Raw genomic sequence first — 21,445 nt, forward strand, 5'->3', positions numbered from 1 at the left:
CCTGGGTCCAAGCAATCCTCCTGCCTCAGCCTCCAATAGTGCTAGGATTATAGGTATGAGCCACTGTGCTTAGCCTAAATACAAGTTTTTCAATGTAAGCCCCACAGCAATCAGAAAGAAAGAAAAAACAGCACATACGCAAGTAAGAAAAAAAATTAATCAAACTTTATTACTATAGAAAACCTTCAAACCACAAATACATACAATAAGGGAAGAAGAAACAAAAGATATACAAAACAACCAGAAAGCTATTAACAAAACAGCAGGAGCAAGTCTTCATTTATCCATAGCAAACTTAAGTGTAAATGAATTAAATTCCCCAATAAAAAGTAAATAATGGCTGAATAAAGACAAAAAACAGACCCAAGATTGGTTCAACATACACAAATCAATAGATGTGATTCATCACACAAACATAATAAAGTCAAAACCACATGATTATCTCAATAGATGCAGAAAAGGCTTTTGATAAAATTCAACATTCCTTCATGTTAACAACTCTCAATAAACTAGGTATTGAAGAAACATACCTCAAAATAATAAGAACCATTTATGACAGATCCACAGAGAATATCAAACTGAATGGGGAAAAGCTGGAAGCATTCCCCTTGAAAACTGGCACAAGACAAGGATGCCCTTTTTCACCACTCCTATTCAACATAGTATTGGAAGTCCTGGCCAGAGCAATCAGGCAAAAGAAAGAAATAAAGAGTATCCAAATAGGAAGAGAGGAAGTCAAACTATCCCTATTTGCAGACAACAGGAATCTATATCTAGAAAACCATAGTCTTGGCCTAAAACTTCTTAAGCTAATAAAGAACATTAGCAAGTTTCAGGATACAAAACCAACATAAAAAAATCACTAGCATTCCTATACATGAACAATAGCCAAGCCAAGAACTTGGCTCTTATCAGAAACACAATCCCATTCACAATTGCCACAAAAAGAATAAAATACCTAGGAATACATCTAACCAGGAAGCTGAAAGATCTCTACAATGAGAATTACAAAATACTGCTCAAAGAAATCAGAAAGGACATAAGCAAGTGGAAAAGCATTCTATGCTCATGGATAGAAAGAATCAATCATTAAAATGGCCATACTGAGCAAAGCAGTTTACAGATTACATATTTCTATCAAACTACAAATTACATTCTTCATAGAACTAGTAAAAACTACTTTAAAGTTTGTATGAAACCAAAAAAACAACCTGAATAGACAAGGAAATCCTAAGCAAAAAGAACAAAGCAGGAAGCATTGTCCTACCCAACTTCAAACTATACTACAGGGCTACTATAACCAAAACTGCATGGTACTGGTACAAAAACAGAGACATAGACTGATGAAACAGAATAGAGAGCATAGAAATAAGGCCACACACTGACAACCATCTGATTTTCAACAAACCTGACAAAAGCAATCAATGGGGAAATGACTCCCTATTCAATAAATGATACTGGGATAACTGGCTAGCCATATGCAGAGACTCAAACCAACCCTTCCTTACACCACATACAAAAGTCAACTCAAGATGGATTAAAGACTTAAATGTAAAACCCAAAACTATAAAAACCCTGGAGACCACCTAGGCAATACCATTCTGGACATAGAAATGGCAAAGATTTCATGACAAAATTGCTAAAAGCAATTGCAACAAAAGCAAAAATCTAATTAACTTGAGAGCTTCTGCACAGCAAAAGAAACTATCAACAGAGTAAACAGACAACCTACAGAATGGGAAAAACATTTTGCAGACTATGCATCTGACGAAGGTCTAATGTCCAGCATTGATAAAGAACTTAAAAAAATTATAAGAAAAAAAAACCCATTAAACAGTGGGCAAATAACATGAACAGATACTTTTTCGAAAGAAAACAGACATGTGGCCAATAAGCATATGAAAAAAAGCTCAATATTACAGATCATTAGAGAAACGCAAATCAAAACCACAATGAGATAACATCTCACACCAGTCAGAATGGATATTACTACAAAGTCAAAAAATAACAGATGCTGGTGAGGTTGCAGCAGAAAGGAAACACTTACACACTATCTGTAAGAGGGTAAATCAGTTCAACCATTGTGGAAAGCAGTGTGGTGATTCCTCAAATCGCTAAAGACAGAAATACCCAGCAATTCCATTATTGTGTATATACCCAAGGGAATATACATCATTCTACCATAAAGACTCATGCATGCAAATGTTCATTACAGCACCATTCACAATAGCAAAGATACAGAACCAACCTAAATGATATCAATGACAGATTGGATAAAGAAAATGTGGTACATATATACCATGGAACACTATGTAGCCATAAAAACAATGAAATCATGTCTTTTTTTGGGAACATGGGTGAAGCTGGAGGCCACTATCCTTAGAAAATTAATGCAAGAGCAAAAAATCAAATACTGTATGTTCTCACTTAATAAGTAGGAGCTAAATGATGAGAACTCATAGACACTAAGAAAGAAACAACAGACACTGAGACCTACTTGAGGGTGGAGGGTAGGAGGAGGGAGAGGAGCAAAAAAAATTACTACTGGATTACTAGGTTTAGTATCTGGGTGATGAAATAATCTGTACAACAAATCTCTACCTCACAAGTTTACCTTTTTAACAAACCTGTACATGTATTCCTGAACCTAAACTAAAAGTAAAAAAAAAAAAAAAAGAAGAAGAAGTAGGATCATATAGCATCTTAACTAAAGTAAGAAAAAAAAAAGAGAGAAGTAGGGTCATATAGTATCTTAACTAAAGAAACTAAAATAAAAGTAAAAAAAAGAAGTAGGGTTATATAGCATCTTAACTAAAGATGCTTAACATTTGTAAAGAAGTGACAAGACAAAGAAAAAGAACTTTGAGCTTCTAGAGGTGGCAAATAATGGGAAGGTAATTGTATGGGACAGCTAAGGGTTCTTTTTTTTTTTGAGACGGAGTTTCACTCTTGTGACCCAGGCTGGAGTGCAATGGCGCAATCTCGGCTCACCGCAACCTCCGCCTCCCGGGTTCAGGCAATTCTCCTGCCTCAGCCTCCCGAGTAGCTGGGATTACAGGCACATGCCACCATGCCCAGCTAATTTTTTTTTGTATTTTTAGTAGAGGCGGGGTCTCACCATGCTGACCAAGATGGTCGCGATCTCTTGACCTCATGATCCACCTGCCTCGGCCTCCCAAAGTGCTGGGATTACAGGCCCGGCCAGCTAAGGGTTCTTTTAGCAAGTTTTGTTATGTAGATCCCTCTGTTCCACCTCTAGACTGATTAGGGTCTAGAGTTATCTCTAGTGGTTAACTTCTGTCCTTCTTGATAGACAGCAAGAGGGGATATCATTACAAATTTATATCCTTCTTTTAGTTTTTTATTTATCTATTTCTTCCCAAATATCTTCAGCTCAAAATAACCAATATGCTAAAGTTGCATGTTTTGGGATGGCAATATCTGCTACCCTTCAGCCTCATCTGCCTCATAAGTTAGTAATGCCTGACGGCATTTGTAGTTTTAGAAATTAGGTTCAGGTATGGTTGAACTAATTCTTTAATGTGGTCAACTATAAAATGTAAAATAATTGTTCCAATTTAAGAAAACATTTTGCCATGAAACAACATCCCTAGATATGGAAGATTTTAAGTCAAACACATAGTGCAGACAGAATTAAAAGATAATGGCTGTTTCTATGATTGCTCCATGATGTATTGTCAAATGAAGAATAATAAGGTTCATAAATTTGGAAAAGAGAGCTTTATTTTTCACAAAGGGTTGCAGTCTGCATGATAGCCATTTTGACAGGCTCAAAAGCACAGCCTCTGGCCAAAAGCCAGAAACTGGCACTTCTGCTTCTGCTGTATAGTCTGTGGATTTGTAACTGCCCAACAGGTTCACCTTGCTCGCTGCCTAGACAGAGCTGATTTACCAAGAAAGGAACTGTAATACAGAAAAAGTAATTCACACAGAGTTGGTTGTACGGAAGACCAGAGTTTTATTATTATTCAAATTGAGGCAAGAAAATAGGGTCTGGAGGCAGGAAACATAAGGGCGATTCACATTTCAGCCATGACAGAAAATATTCTCTCCATAGGGTGTAGGCCAAGTAAATGACGTTGTGGCTTGACTTTATCGTCTTCGTTACATAGAACATACCCCACCTAGAGAGTTTTAAATTCCTGAAAATTCTATAACAGGGACCATGAGCCCCTATGCTTGGGCCCACTCCTACCTGTGGAGTGTACTTTCATTTTCAATAAATCCCTTCATTCCTTCCTTGCTTTGTTTGTGTATTTTGCCCAGTTCTTTGTTCAAGATGCCAGGAACATGGACACCTCCACCAGTGACATATTTTGGCAAGCAGCCAGGAGAAAGAGACAAGTCCAAAGTCTGGGATTCATTTTTCAATTGTTTAACAGTGTGCTGTGGTTTCAGAACCAACCCAAACATGCTTCTCCACTCTACAGCTTTTAAAATAAAGAACACTAGTCCTAAATCTATTTACTTTTACAATCTATTTTAGCAATGGTTCATCAGGAAGCTGATACCAATCTACAAAAGGAAACAATTCCTTTACACAATACCCTCTAGTTTCAACAGTTAATTGGTTTTGCCCCTCCTCCACACTGACTACCCTTTTGGTGACCACTGATTTCAGAGGTACTTTCTGTTGCCCTGGCACAATTTTCTCCTTTGTGAGTGGCTTTAAGACTAGTGGCCTATGCTCAGACAGATCCACATTTGAGCTTGGTCCAGCCTTAAGGTCCAACCCAGCACTTTCTTTTACTTTCATTTGAGCTGTTATAGATAACACTAAGGGATTAAATATTTTACTTTTTCCTTATTAGTTTGCATTTCTTTATGCATTCAGAGAACCAACTCCCTAGGAGTTTAATCCATCTCTAAATCCCACTGGTACTTTTACCTTCAGTAATTGAATGCAGCGGGATGTAGCCACCCAGAAATCAAAATTTCCTTATCCCCCACCTTTTAATCCTTTCTATCCATTTAGTTTTATCTATATATTTTTCCTTCATTTTGAAGCAACGTTTAAATAGTCTCTAAACTAGGCAAAATTACTTTTCCTTTAGCAAAAACCACATCCTCATGTTTTTGATAATCTTTACCAAAAACACATCTTACTTTTTAAATAACAGGTATGTTGTATTGTTTCTCTTCTATCTGGTAGTTTTAATTACTATATTAACTGATATTATAACTCATAGTAACTCTAATGTCCAATTATAAACCTAGGAGTGTTTAATTTAACATGATGTAAAGATTTTAAATTATTCTTTTTCTTCTTTGAAGAAAAATAACCTTCAAAGTAGTTTTATTTACCAAAGATTACTCCAGCCATGTAAACTAAAAGGCATTTGAGCTAGCTCTCATTTTTTTCTATTCTTTTTTTCTTTGAGATGGAGTCTTGCTCTGTCACCCAGGCTGGATGCAGTGGCACAATCTTGCCTCACTGCAATCTCCATCTCCCAGGTTCAAGTGATTCTCCTGCCTCAGCTTCCTGAGTAGCTGTGATTATGGGTGCCTGCCACCACACCCAGCTAATTTTTGTATTTTTAGTAGAGATGGGGTTTCATCACGTTGGCTCAGATGGTCTCAAATTCCTAACCTCAGGTGATCTGCCCACCTTGGCCTCCCAGAGTGCTAGGATGTGGGCTGCTGTGCCCAGCCCATTTTTTCTGATAAAACATTTAAGCTCTTACTCTTTTTTAAGCCAATAGATTAGAGCTTTTTCATATAATTTGGTAATGAAGCATGACACATATACAGATACACAAACAGAAGCAGATCTTATAGCTTTATAAAATTCTTTATTTGCAAGTTTTCAAATAGTTTTCCTCCCCTACTTAGACTGTCAATCTCTTGATTGCCTATTCAGTTTCCAGAGGAATGAGTCTTTGCTGGTTTGTTGCTTGTGTAACTTTGCCATATACTGAGTTTGTTTCCCCCATGTTACTTCTGATTTCCTGTCTTGAATTTTTCTTTCTCTTAGCTACCTTTGGGGAGATTCTAAATTTTTTTTAAAACTGCTTACCATCTCATTGAAACACCTTATGTGTCCATGGTTGAATCATAACCTTAGTTTAGACTTACTAATTTCACATGAGAGGTTACCTTTCATAAAGTTCAAAAACCAGGAATGTTGGCTGTTTCTCCTGGCTAAAGTCTGGTAATAAGAGATTTTGTCTTTTCTTCAATCTCTTTTTCTGAAGAAAAAAATAAGGGTTTTTTCTTTTTAGTCAACTGAATTGTTTTGTCTTCTTGTCTCTTTTCATGCCCACATGAGAGAACCTAAGATTATTTCTAACAGCCTGGGACTCCTGGGGAAAAACAGGAGTTGCCACAGACCTCACTCTGAAAAAAATCTCTCTTTTCCTCATGGAATGTCAAGATTTAAAGGACGATAGAGCTCTTTCAATATCTAAGCCTGTGTTGTGTTTTACATTATGTTACTGACAATTTTGACTTTTGAGGGTATCAGAAATTACTTTGCATTATGAAAGAGCTTTTAGCTTGGTGTGTAATAACTAGATAGGAAATATATTTTAAGGAATGGCTAATGGCAATTATGGAGGGATACTTGGCTCTTTGCATGCTTGGATTAGAGAAGTATGCACTTGACCACGTGGAAGGTATGGAAACATCCCCACCCCCAAATGAGAGGTGAAACTCCATTGGGGGATGTGCTGATTACAAAATGGGCTGATTGACTTCAGGTTGCAATGCAATGAAATGCCTGGAAAAAGCATTGTGCTGTCTTCTCCCATAGCATTTCTGTCTTTTTTGGGAGGAGAATCCAAGATCCTGTATAAAAATGGAACCCTTAATTTTGGGGATCTGTTTTTGCCTTTCAGCTGTGTCTGTTTATTGGGCCCTAGATATTGCATGCTTTCCTGGCCCTGTTCCTTGAAGGGCTCCACCATGAAGCCAGGAATCCAGTTAAGTAACTGGCAAATGAAAAATCTTACAACTACGGGATCTTCTTCTGTCTGTGTATTTTTATGTGTTGTGTGTGATGTTTGTTTAGCAAAATGCTCTGTTTAATTGGCTTATAAAATAATAAGTGCTTAAGTGTTCTGTCAGAAAAAATATAAACTTTTATGCCTTTGAATTTACATAACTTTAGCAATCTGGGAAATAAAAATGGTTTTAAAGATTATTGATAAAACAAAAATGTCTATAAAATGTGGACATTTGACAAATTTAGACATTAAAAGTAAGTCAGAGATTAGATTTGCTAAATGCTTTAATGTCGTAAACTGCTTCCTTGATTTTGAGGTAAAGCCTGGGGACATGTGGCATTAGCCCTGTTCCCTAGCTATGCTAGAAAGAGTCAAACTTTATCTGGACTTTTCTCTGGAGTTCTAGGCTCCACACCTGGTACATAAATAAAATTGCTTACTTGCCAGATTTTGACTAAAAATAAAAGTTGCTAAAAGTAACATTGTGACATGTAATTAAGACTACTGGGGAAACAATTTTACACACCAGGTATGTAAGGAAAGTAGATTGTGTTTTGGTAAAAGATTATAAAAAGGCATGGGAATTTGGTTTTTGCTTAGCTTTGAGGATAAAATAATTGAATTGTTTTAAGTTAGATAGAATATAGCTAAAGGTTTGAGCAAGTTATGAAAGGTTTGTGAAAGATTAATCTTATAAAAAGAAATTCTGTGTGTAAACATATTGGCTAAAGCCAACAGTCTATTATTTAGTGTCTCCAAAAACTGTCATTTCAGCTAAATGAATAATCTGTGCTTCTGTTTTGTGATATCCAGTGTTTTAAACCTTTCATATTTGACAAACCTTCTAAGATCAAATTCTAAGTTAAAGAAAAAATTAGATACCCTTAAGTCCAACAAGGACACATATGGCTTATTTGATGTATTAAAATCATGAAGAAAACATTGTCAAATATAAACTGTTATTTTACTTTCTTTGGGTTATAGTTATATAAAAATATAGAGATATGTGTTATGAAATTATATAAGATTCCTATAATTTTGATATATCTCAATATATGTTATCAGCAAAAACTATAATTGTTATGTGAAATTGTTGTGTGTCACAGAGATGCCATATTTTCTTGTTGATTGTATCTTTAATTATGGCTGTCCTGAGTCTTTTGTCATCCATGGACAATTGCTGTCTTGTTTTGATCCTTTTCAGAATGCAATTTATAATCAGGTATAGAACTCTGATGGGTACTCTTGAGTGCAGGTCTCTGATAACCTTACAAGTTGTGCTATTGGAATAGAGGATAAAAACAAACTTCTAGGACTCCCAAGGAGAGCTGATGTGTTAAATATTGCTAATCCTTTTGTTTTTCAGAGTCAAGAAAACTTTCTTTTAAGCTATTTAAAACTTTTAGCAATTGAGTAAAGTATACTCTTGGAAGGAAAATGTGGAACATATTGCTTTCTCTCTATGTGATTTCTCCCTAATATAAAAACTATTTCTGAGTATTCTCAACTTATGGCAGTACAGTTATTTGCATGAGTACAATAAGAATCTGTTTTTCTTTTGTAACAAGGCACAATTGGAGAAACTGGTTATTTAACTAAGTTTTTGACTGGAATGGCATACTTTCTTTAAAGAATCAAGGTTGAATTATAAAGCCAATAAGAGCCACTTGGGAAAGCTGGCCTCATACCTTGTGTATACAGTCCCTGTTCAGGGTTCGTGACTGGTGGCAAGTAAAGAATGCCACTTTTTGACAGGCCCAGGAACCCCAAGTTATCTTGGGGACCTTAAGAGAAGGAAAACTCACCCAACTCATACTGGTATTTGTAGGCAAATATAAATCAGTTGCTGGGCTTCAAGGCTTTAAAAAGTACGATCTGAGATTTCTTACAGAAGAAAGTTTCAGCAAAGCCAATTTAAAAACAGAGCCTATATGACAAAAAACTGTTCCTACTGCAATTTATGTAAAAAATCAGCTCAAGCATAATAAAACTATAACTTATTTTACAAGTAAATTTGTCTTATTATGATGTATCTGCAATAAAAATGGGCACTAAGGGAGAAAATTATATTCCAAAAACTATAGTACATCTGTTGTCTGTTCTTGAGTTTTATTATTTTCTGCAATTTGAACTAAATCTTAAATTCTTTGTGGGCTACAAGTCCCCAAACTAATGCTTTCAAATTCTTATTTTTAAAACTGGGAATTGTACTCCTTCTTATAAGACTCATTATTTACCTTATAGTATACTACTTGCTTAAATGCTGTAGTAAAACTATAGATGAGAATACTAATGCCTTTGTCATGCAAGCCTTGGAACCCCAGTCCAGCCCACATTGAATAGGCTCAGACATCTGGGAAAGCAGTTCCACTCTTTTCACCTTGGGTCATCTCCTATTCCCACTACGGCTCCTGCCAGAAGGAAAAAGCCAGAACAGTGATCAGCCTTTTCCCATATTCATAGACCACACAATAAGAATAAGGTGTTATAAAACCCAAAGGGAGTGACTGAAACCACCACTGAAAATTATAACTAAGGCAGTGAAAGAGATCTGACCTAACCAGCTCCATCTTGCTTCTAACCTTCAAGCTGTCCTTGTTCACTCCTGGTTGTAGGCAGAACTAATTTTGGGAGAAACTTAGTTTATAGTCTGAAACAAAAATAATAACAGCCCTTTCCCAAAACAAATCCTCATCTTTCCTGGGGTCTAGATTGCCTTTGTAGGACTAACAAATTAGCCACAAAATTAGAAATTATGGATTAGGAGTCATGCAGCTGGAAGCTATAAGATTCTGACCCTCCCCACATTGCTCCTGGGGATAACATAACTATTGTAAAACCTAAGATCAGTGCTCGAGATATTTTGTAGACTCTGCACTTCATGGATCAGCTGGCACCACCCAAATCAATAAACTGGCTCATCTGATCTTGTGGCTCCCACAAAGGAACTGACTCAATGCAAGAGGACAACTTCAACTTCCTATGATTTCATCTTCAATCCAACCAATTAGTATTCCCAACCCACTGCCCCCAAACCTCCACCCAACACACCAAATTATCCTTAAAACTCCAATCCCCAAATGCCTGGGGAGACAGGAAGACTGATTTGGGTAATAATATAACTCTGGCATCCTGCACAGCTGGCTGTGCATGAATTACTCTTGCAGTTCACCTGTCTTGTTACGTCAGCTCTGTCTAGGCAGTAGGCAAAGTGAACTCCCCGGGTGGCTACAAGAGTATTAGGGATGAGTAGAAGTACATAGAGGGACCAAGCACATAATTTAAAAAAATGATTTCTGTCAACTGAAAAAAATTCCCCAAACAAAATCCAAAAAGTGAAAAAGCATAAAAGCCTTTTATATATATTTACACACACACACACACACACACACACACACACACATACACACACATGCACACATAATTTGTAAATATTTATATAAATATTCTTTCAGGTTTCTTATATTTAACTTGTTCAAATAACTCTTATTTCTGTCTTTTGAACTTATTTATCAAAGGTATTCTCCCAAGTGAAAACAATTAGTTTTAACCAAGATTATGACTTAAGCAACGATGCACAACTCATCTCTAAAAGGTTCAAGGTGGCCCTCACAAGATCTAGAACCACTCCAAAGATAGTTCAAAGAAAAGCAAGTTTCACTAGCCACAAATACAGTACAACTCACATTTCTATCCAGCCGCATTTTCTAGAGTTTCAGTTTCTCAGTTGACTGTCTACGCACAAAGGCCCCAAATCCCTGTGTGCTGCCACAGACAGGAGATAAGAAATTAAAAGCTATCCATAGATGGGAAGAAGATCAATAAGTTGCAAAGTTATACACATATCAAACCAAAAGGGACTGATTCCTCAGGAGAGCAAGGATCACCTGGTGACTATCAAGAGGCCATCTGGAGACAAAACTCCTCATCTGAGGAATTAAGAAGTAATTACATGTCCCTATTATCTAAAGATAGCATCTAGTTCCATGCCTCTTTCTAAAACATTTATAAGTAACTAGAATTTCTATAAATCTCTAGAATGCATGCATGCCAAAATCACTGTGCAACCGTTGCTGACATTAAGGCACCAAATTGCCTAGAAATGTAGTAATTTATTATGACTTACATGGCCAGTATGGTCCAAATTTCCCTTAAGCTCCCACTTGAATGCCCATAAATGTGCCTAAGGAAAATCCATATGGCACAGTCAGTCCTTTCTTGCTGAGGCTGTCTCCTGTATTCTTCTGCAGCATTCTTTCTAATGAAAGAATGAATGAAAGTCTAATGAAACTTTCATTTTTAAATCCATACTGTTGCCTGTAAATTCTTCTTACCAACCCATGACTCAACCACTTTCCAATGCTAGGACTATGACATAGCAATTCCTTGATTAGGAATTTTAACTTAGAATACAAAATGGAGCAACCTTCATTGTTAATCCTGCAAGGAATCCAAAACAGGCAGTTTGAATGTATCAGAAATCTTAACTATTTTAAGTCAGATTTTTGTGCTGTAATTTAGTCATGTGTATTTTTAAGGCTAGTCATAACACTATTATTTAAAAATTTTAAATTTTTTGATATTACCATTGTGCTTAAATATGTAAGCCACTAGAGTCCCTTATGGCAGCTAATCAGAGACTGTCCTCTTAGCACTAAGATTCTCTGTAACTGCACTTAGCTTATACAGTTATAAAATTAACCCCAAGGAGAAAGCTCAGAAAGGAGATGACTATATAAGAGGTTTTCCTTTGACTATTAGCTGCTCAGCATGACAGAAACAATAAGTAGTATCATTCACTTTGATATTTGATTTTAAAAAGAGCTCTTTCAGCTCTTCTTAGCCAGAAAATTAGCAATATTCAGATTAATATAAAGTACAAAGTTATGGAATGGACTATCTGTCACACTAAATGGTAATTGTAATTGTGAAATTCAAACTTTATCTGTCTCAGTATAAATATATATTTTATTTTCTGTTCTTTTAATTCATGCATTTTATACTTTAAATATTATTGAAATTATTTTTACTTTAATTTCCTAACATCACAATTAAAAGAACTAGAGAAGCAAGAACAAACAAATTCAAAAGCTAGCAGAAGATAAGAAATAACTAAGATCAGAGCAGAACTGAAGGAAATAGAGACACAAAAAAAAACCCTTCAAAAAATCAATAAATTAAGGAGCTGGTTTTTGAAAAGATCAACAAAATAAATAGACTGCAAGCCAGACCAGTGAAGAATAAAAGAGAGAAGAATGAAATAGATGCAATAAAAAATGATAGGGGGATATCACCACTGATCACACTGATACACAAACTACCTTGAGAGAATACTACAAACACCTCTACAAATAAACTAGAAAATCTAGAAGAAATTTATAAATTCCTGGACACATACATTTTCCCAAGACTAAATCAGGAAAAAGTCAAATCCCTGATTAGACCAATAACAAGTTCTGAAATTGAGGCATCAATTAATAGCCTACAAACCCAAAAAAGTCCAGGACCAGATGATTTCACAGTTGATTTCTACCAGAGGTACAAAGAGGAGATGGTACCATTTCTTCTGAAACTTATTACAAACAATAGAAAAAGTGGGAATCCTCCCTAATTCATTTTGTGAGGCCAGCATCATTGTGATACCAAAACCTGGCAGAGATACCATAAAAAAGAAAATTTTAGGCCAATATCCCTGATGAACATTAATGTGTAAATCCTGAATAACATACTGGAAAACAGATTCTAGCAGCCCATCAAAAAGCTTATCCACCACAATCAAGTCGGCTTCATCCCTGGGACGCAAGGCTGTTTCAACACAAGCAAATCAATAAATGCAATCAATCACATAAACAGAACCAATGACAAAAACCACATGATTATCTTAATAGATGCAGAAAAGGCCTTCAACAAAATCCAACAGTCCTTTGTGCTAAAAACTCTCAATAAACTAGGTATTGATGGAACATATCTCAATATAATAAGAGTTATTTATGACAGACCCACAGCTAATATCATACTGAATGGACAAAAACTGGAAGCATTCCCTATGAATATTGACACAAGACAAGGATGCCCTCTCTCACCACTCCTATTCAACATAGTATTGGAAGTTCTGGCCAGGGCAATTAGGCAAGAGAAATAAATAAAGGGTATTTAATTAGGAAAAGTGAAAATCAAATTGTCTCTGTTTGCAGATGACATGATTGTATATTTAGAACACCCCATCATCCCAACCTGAAATCTCCTTAAGCTGAAAAGCAACTTCAGCAAAGTCTCAGGATACAAAATTAATGTGCAAAAATCACAAACATTCCTAAATACCAATGAAAACAGAGCAAAATCATGAGTGAACTCCCATTCACAATGGCTACAAAGAGAATGAGATACCTAGGAATACAACTTACAAGGGACGTGAAGGACCTCTTCAAGGAAAACTACAAACCACTGCTCAAGGAAATAAGAGAAGACATAAACAAATGAAAAAACATTCCATGCTTATGGATAGGAAGAATCAATGTCATAAAAATGGCCATACTGCCCAAAGTAGATTATAGATTCAATGCTATCCCTATCAAGCTACCATTGACTTTCTTCTAAAGTAGAATTAGAAAAAGTACTTTAAATTTCATATGTAACCAAAAAAGAGTCTGCATAGTCAAGACAATTCTAAGCAAGAAGAACAAAGCTGGAGGCATCATGTTAGCTGACTTCCAACTATAACACAAGGTTACAGTAACAAAAACAGCATGGTACTGGTACCAAAACAGATATATAGACCAATGGAGCAGAATAGAGGCCTCTGAAATAATGTCACACATCTACAACCATCTGATCTTTGACAAACCTGACAAAAATAAGTAATGGAGAAAGGATTTCCTATTTAACAAATGGTATTGGGAAAACTGGCTAGCCATATGCAGAAAGCTGAAACTGAATCCCTTCCTTACATTTTATACAAAAATTAACTCAAGATGGATTAAAGACGTAAACATAAGACCTAAAACCATAAAAAACCCTAGAAGAAAACCTAGGCAATACCATTCAGGACATAGGCATGGGCAAAGACTTCATGACTAAAACACCGAAGCAAAGGCAACAAAAGCCCATATTTACAAATGGGATCTAATTAAACAAAGGAGCTTCTACACAGCAAAAGAAACCATCATCAGGGTGAACAGGCAACCTACAGGATGGGAGAAAATTTTTGCAATCTATCCAACAAACAAAGGTCTATAATCCAGAATCTACAAAGAACTTAAACAGATTTACATGAAAAAACAAACAACCCCATCAAAAAGTGGGTGAACCAGACACTTCTCAAAAGAAGATATTTATGCAGCCAACAAAAATATTTTAAAAAGCTAATCATCACTGGTCATTAGAGAGATGCAAATCAAAACCACAATGAGATACTATCTCACGCTAGTTAGAATGGCAATCATAAAAAAGTCACGAAATAACAGATGCTGGAGAGGATGTGAAGAAACAGTAATGCTTTTACACTGTTGGTGGGAGTTTAAATTAGTTCAACCATTATGGAAGACAGTGTGGCGATTCCTCAAGGATCTAGAACTAGAAATATCATTTGACCCAGCAATCCCATTACTGGGTATATACCCAAAGGATTATAAATCATTCTATTATAAAGACACATGCACACATATGTTTATGGTGGCATCATTCACAAGAGCAAAGACATGGGACCAACCCAAATGCCCATCAGTGTTAGAGCGGATAAAGAAAATGCGGCACATATATACCAAGGAATACTATGAAGCCCTAAAAAAGGATGAGTTCATGTCCTTAGCAGAAACATGGATGAAGCTGTAAACCATCATTCTCAGCAAACTAACACAAGAACAGAAAACCAAATACAGCATGTTCTTACTCATAAGTGGGAGTTGAACAGTGAGAACATATGGACACAGGGAGGGGAACATGACACACTGAAGCCTGTTAGGGGTTGGGGGCTAGGGGAGGGATAGCATTAGGAGAAATACCTAATGTAGATGATGGGTTGATGGGTGCAGCAAACCACCATGGCACGTGTATGTAGCAAACCTGCATATTCTGCATATGTACCCCAGTATTAAAAAAAAAAACAGCTGCAGAGATAAATTTTATTCATGACTTTCCCATTTCTATGAAATAGTCTTCTTCCAGATTGAAATGCTAGCTCTATTTCTTCAAAACGGGTAAACAAATCTTTTATCACCCACTTTTATCTATGAGTCTTGTAGCAGTTTAGCAAGAAAATGACTGTATCAAAATCTTTTACATTTCTTCAAATATTCATGCCCTAACCATTCCCCTGGATTTTAGTGTTGCTTGACTATATAAATTGGGCTTAAAATTACTATCCAAGTCATAAAGAAGTCAGTAACTAGAAACAGTTAAATTTACTAAACTTTAAATTTATTAAAGTAGAAATGGTTATTCTCCCACTGTCTCAAATTTTACTTTACTACTCAGTTCAAACTATTCAACCTAATATTTCTTCTATTTTTCCACATAGAGAAGAGGATGGCTTGGGGTTAATGGGAACTGGCATTAGTGAGCTTGGGAGCAAACTCAATTCCTGCTACCTAAGGGTTCTCCTCAGAGAGATTCACTTTCTGAGAAAAAGCGACCCTCTTCCCAGTTTTAAATCAGTATGTGATCTAATTAGAAAAAAAAAAAAAAAAGATAAAACCACAAACCCATGGCACACCAGAGAGATTTAGACATCTGAGAAACAAAAATAAAATCCTAAGTCCCTCAGCTGACTGAATGCCCCGCTTCCTCATGAAGGGGACCCCAGAGAAACCTTAAAAACTAAATTTCTGGCCGGGCGCGGGGGCTCACGCCTGTAATCCCAGCACTTTGGGAGGCCGAGGCGGGTGGATCACGAGGTCAAGAGATCGTGACCATCTGGTCAACATGGTGAAACCCCATCTCTACTAAAAATACAAAAAATTAGCTGGGCATGGTGGCGCGTGCCTGTCATCCCAGCTACGCGGGAGGCTGAGGCAGGAGAATTGCCTGAACCCAGGTGGTGAGGTTGCGGTGAGCCGAGATCGCGCTATTGCACTCTGGCCTGGGTCACAAGAGCGAAACTCTGCCTCAAAAACAAAACAAAGAAGAAGAACAAAGATCTCATGTTAACAATCTAATGTTATCCTTCAAAGGACTACTAAATAAATAAATAAATAAATAAAAGAACAAACTATGCCAAAAGTTGGGACATACGAGGAAAGAATAAATATTAGAGCAGAAACAAAAAGAAATAGAGAGTAGAAAAATATCACAAAAATGGAGAAAACTAAGTTGGTGTTTTGAAAGGTAAACAGAATCAACAAATACTTAGCTTGACCAACCAAGAAAAAAATAGAGAGAAAACTCAAATAAAATCAGAAATAAAAGAAGAGACATTACACCTGGAGACACAGAAATGGAAATGTTCATAAGGGACTATTCTGAATGACTATATGCCAAAATACTAAACAACACAGACGGCATAGATAAGTTCCTGGAAACATGCAAACTACTAAGATCCAGTCAAGAAATAGAAAGCCTGAACAGATGAATACATATAAAAGGATTGACTCATCTAAAACTTCCCAACAAAGAAAAGCACTGGAACTGATGGCTTCATGGGTGAATTAAACATTAAAAATGAATTAATACTAGTCCTTTTTAAACTCTTCCAAAAATAGAAGAAGAGGTAAGACTTGCATTCATGATGCCAACATTACCCTAATACCAAAGCCAAACAAAGACACCACAAGAAAACTACAGGTCAATATCCTTGATGGACATGAATACAAAAATTCTCAACAGAATATTAGCAAACTGAATTGAATAATACATTAATTGGTTTATGCACCACGACCATGCAAAATTTATCCTGGGAATGAGGATGGTTCAACATTTGCAAATCAATCAGTGTGATACACCACATTAACAGAATAAAGAATAAAAATCCCATGCTCATCTCAATAAAAACAGAAAAAGCATTTAGCAAAAATTAACATTCTTTCATGATAAAAAAAAAACTGTCCACAAATTAGTTTCAGAAGGAACTTACCTCAATATAGTAAGGCCATCATGAAAAGTCCACAGCTAATATCATGATCAATGATGTGTAACAAAGCAAGGATGACCACTCTCCCCTCTTCAATTCAATCTGGTGCTAGAAGTCCTAGACAGAGCAATAAAGAAAGACAAAGAAATAAAAGGCATTAAATTTGGAAAGAAGTATCACGGTTTACAGATGATATAATATACATCTAGAAGTATTTCTAGCAGATGTAGAAAACCCTGGCCAGTCACAGTGGCTCACACCTGTAATCCCAGCACTTTAGGAGGCCAAGGAGGGCAGATTACCTGAGGTTGGGAGTTTGAGACCAGCCTGACAAACATGGAGAAACCCTGTCTCTACTAAAAATACAAAATTAGCTGGGTGTGGTGGCACACGCCTGCAATCACAGCTACTCTGGGGGCTTGAGGCAGGAGAATTGCTTGAACCTGGGAGGCAGAGGTTGCAGTGAGCCAAGTATTGTGCCATTGCACTCCAGCCTGGGAAACAAGGGCCAAAAACGACATCTCGAAAAAAAGAAAACCCTAAACACTACTGAAAAAATGCTGTTGGAACTAAGTTGCAATATACAAATCAATATACAAAATTCAATTGTGTTCCTATACCACCAGCAAACGATACAAAAAGGAAACTAAGGAAACAATCCCATTTATAATAGTATCAGAAATAAATAGATAGACAGATAAAGTAGTTAGGAATAAATTTAACCAAGGAAGTGAGAGATGTATATACTGAAAACTATAAAACATTGATGAAATAAAATGAAGAAGAAAAAAATGAATAGAAAGATACCCTGTGTTAATGGACTGGAATAATTAATATTGTTAAAATGTCTACATTTCCCAAAGCAGTTTGCAGATTTAATGCAATCCCTATCAAAATTTATTAAATTTTGATTTAATAAAATTAAAGAATGATATTCTTTAAAGAAATAGAAAAAAAATTATTAAATTAATATGGAACCACAAAAAACCCTGAATTGCTAAAGCAACCTTTAACAAGAAAAAAAAAAGATGGAGGCATCATACATCCAGATTTCAAAAGTATTACCAAGCTACAGTAATAATAATAGATATATAGATCAATGAAACAGAATACAGAGACCAGACATGAATCCACCCACTTATGGTAAATTGATTGTCACCAAGAGTACCAAGACTACATGATGGAGAAATGATAGCCTTTTTAACAAATGGTGTTAAACCATGGAATAAATACTATGCAGCCATAAAAAGACTAAGATCATGTTCTTTACAGCAGCACAGATACAGCTGGAGACCATTATCCTAAATGAACTAATGCAGAAACATAAAACCAAATACCACATGTTTTCACTTACAAGTGGGAGCTAAACATTGAGAATGCCGAGACACAAGTGATCAAGAGACACTGGGGGCTACTTCAGGGTAGTGGGTGGAAGGAGAGAAGGAGGAAGGAAGTACCTATTAGGCTCTATGCTTATTACCTGGGTGGTAATCTGTACCCCAAAACTCCCAAGACATGCAATTTACCTATATAACAAACCTGCACGTGTACCCCTGAACCTAAAATAGAAGTTATAAATAAATAAGTAAATAAATAGTGTTGAGAAAACTGTACACCCACAGAAGAATGAAGTTAGGCCTTTATCTGACACCATATATAAAAATAAACTTAAAATGGATTAAAGACTTAAATATAAGATCTGAACCTGTAAAGCTACTAGAAAAAAACAGGGTAAAAAGCTTTTTGAAACTTGTCTTGGTAATAATTTTTTGGCTATGACACCAAAATCATTGGCAACAAAAGCAAAAATCAGTAAGTGGTGTTCCTCAAGCTAAAAGGTTTCTGCACAGCAAAGGAAAAAATTAACAGTGAAAAGACAACCCATGAATGGGAGAAATATTTGCAAACCATACATCCAAGAAGGAGTAAATTTCTAAACTTATAAGAAACTCGGTGGGAGGAGGGGAATAAAACTTATAAGAAACTCATACAACTCAATAGCAAAAAACAACCCAATAAAAAAATGGGCAAAGTACCGGAATAGACATTTCTCCAAAGACATACAGATGGCCAACAGATATATGAAAAGGTGCTCAACATCACGAATTATCAGAGAAATACAAATCAAAATCACAAGGAAGTATCACCTCACACCTGTTAGAATGGCCATTATCAAAATGACAAAAAGTAGCAAGCCTTGGGGAGGCTGTGGAGACAGTAGAACCTTTGTACACAGTTGGTGGGAATGTAAATTGGTACAGCCATTTTGGAAGACCATACGGATTTTTTTCAAAAAATTAAAACTAGAACTACCATATGATCTAGTAATCCTACTTCTGGGTATAAATCCAAAGGAAATGAAATCAAGATCTCAAAGAGATATCTGCAGTTCATGTTCATTTTAGAATTATTCACAATAGCCAAGGTAAATTTCCATCAATGAATGGTTAGACAATTTGACTGATGTACACACACACACACACACACACACACACACACACACACACACACAATGGAATACTATTCAGCCTTTAAAAAGAAGAAAATCCTGCTATTTGTAACATGTGTGAACCTGGAGGACATTATACTGAGTGAAATTAGCCAGACACAGATATGCAAATACTATATTATCTCAGTTAAATATGGAATCTAATATAGTTGAACTCATAGAAGCATCATATAGAATGGTGGTTACCAGGGACTGTGGAAAAGGGGAAATGGGGAGATGTTGGACAAAAGATATAAAGTTTCAGTTATGCAAGATATATAAGTTATGGAGATCTAGTGTAGAGCATGATGACTATAGTTAACAATACTCTATAATTGAAATTTGCTAAGAGGGTAGATGTTAAATATTCTCACTGTAACACCCCACCAACACACAGACACAAAATCATAATTACGTGAGATAATGGATATGCTCATTATAGGCATATATGCTCATTAGAGAGATATTGAAGATTAGGCTCCAGATGAACACAACAAAGCAAATACCTCAATAAAGTGAGTCACATGAATTTTTTTTGTTTCTAGTCCATAAAAGTCACGTTTATACTATAACAACTGACAGTTGGTGTGGCTGTGGCAATTTCTTAAAATAAGAAAATAATGATGTTTTCCGTATCAACTGATTCTTCCTTTCATGAAAGATTTCTCTGTAGCACGTGATACTGTTTGATAGCGTTTTATCCACAGTAGAATGTCTTCCAAAACTGGAGTCAGTTTCCTCAAACCCCAGTTTCATTAACTAAGTTTATTGAGTACTTTAAATACGTTGTCATAACAATCATGTTTACATTGTTTCTTCACCCAGAATAAATTCCATCTCAAGAAAGCAGTTTCTTTGCTCCTCCATAGAAAGTAACTCCTTGTCCATTCAAATTTAATCATGAGATTGCAACAGTTCAGTCCCAACTTCAGGCTCCACTTTTATTTATTTATTTTTATTTATTTATTTGAGATGGAGTCTGGCTCTATCACCCACACTGGAGTGCAGTGGTGCCATCTCAGCTTACAGCAACCTCTGCTTCCCAGGTTCAAGCAATTCTCCTGCCTTAGGTTCCCGAGTAGCTGGAATTACAGGCACCCACCACTTTTATTCTCATTCTCTTGCTACTTCTATCCCATCTCTCCATTCAAGACTACAGTGGAGAAAGCAGTTACTTCCTCTATTGTAGACTTGAATCCCTCAAAGTCATCCATAAGAGTTGGAACCAATTTATTCCAAAATCCTAGGAATGTTGATATTTTGACCTCCTCTTATGAATAAAAGTGTTTTTAATGACATCTAAAATGGTGAATCCTTTCCAGAAGGTTTTTAATTTAGTTTGCCAAGATCCATTGGAAGAATCACTATCTATGGCAGCTATAGCTTTACAAAATGTATTTCTTAAATTGTAAGACCTGAAAGTTGAAATTACTCCTTGATCCACGCTGCAGAACAGAGGTGTTAGTAGGCATAAAAAGAACATTAATCGCTCCATCAGGGCTCTTGAATGATTAGATGCACTGTCAATGAGCAGTAGTAGTTTGAAAGAAATCTTTTCTTCTGAGTAGTAGGTCTCAACAGTGGGCTTAACATATTCAGTAAGCCATGCTATAAAAAGATGTGCCATCATCCAAGCTTTGTTGTTTTATTGATAGAGCAGAGTAGATTTAAGGACCCTAGCATTTTCAGAATGGTAAACAAGCATTGGCTCCACTTAGACACCAGCTGTATTAGGTCCTAACAAGAGAGTCAGCCTGTCCTTTGAAGCTAGGCATTGACTTCTCTTCTCTAGCTATGAAAATCCTAGATGGCATCTACTTCCCATAGAGGACTGTTTTGTATATGTTGAAAATCTGTTGTTTAGTGTAGCCACTTTCATCAACTAACTTAGCTAGATCTCTGGATAACCTGCTGCAGCTTTTACATCAG

The 21,445-nt window shown here is 36.1% G+C and overlaps 1 long non-coding RNA gene across 2 annotated transcripts in view; it reads right to left on the minus strand.

The window, feature by feature from the left end:
• Positions 1-21,445, minus strand: part of LOC144581756 (uncharacterized) — a 100,214-nt gene that overhangs the window by 55,458 nt on the left and 23,311 nt on the right. For both annotated transcript variants that reach the window (XR_013532918.1, XR_013532919.1), the window contains exon 3: positions 17,032-17,145. This is a non-coding gene — a long non-coding RNA (uncharacterized LOC144581756). The remainder of the gene's footprint in view (positions 1-17,031; positions 17,146-21,445) is intronic.

Source organism: Callithrix jacchus, chromosome 3 (genome assembly GCF_049354715.1).
Source record: "Callithrix jacchus isolate 240 chromosome 3, calJac240_pri, whole genome shotgun sequence".
Lineage (NCBI taxonomy): Eukaryota > Metazoa > Chordata > Mammalia > Primates > Cebidae > Callithrix > Callithrix jacchus.